The following is a 225-nucleotide window of genomic DNA, read 5'->3' as shown; positions in this document are numbered from 1 at the left end:
TAACCGAGAGTGCAGCGAACGAACTGTTTCAAGTTTGCTAAATGATATTCATATCTCTTAGGCAAGATTATCTCGAGAACTTCTGAATGGCGCTGGATGACTAAGGGATTTCAACTCACGAAGAAAAGGTCTTTCGTTTTATGCATCTTGGGGACGTCAGAGACCGTGGTGGGGCGTGGGATGGCAGAGAAAACCTTCCGATTTTTCCAGGTTTTTCCTCATAGA

The sequence above is a fragment of the Penaeus monodon genome, chromosome 28, assembly GCF_015228065.2.
Source record: "Penaeus monodon isolate SGIC_2016 chromosome 28, NSTDA_Pmon_1, whole genome shotgun sequence".
Classification (NCBI taxonomy): Eukaryota; Metazoa; Arthropoda; class Malacostraca; order Decapoda; family Penaeidae; genus Penaeus; species Penaeus monodon.
The sequence above is the reverse complement of the archived record's forward strand: the minus strand, read 5'-3'. Positions refer to the sequence as shown.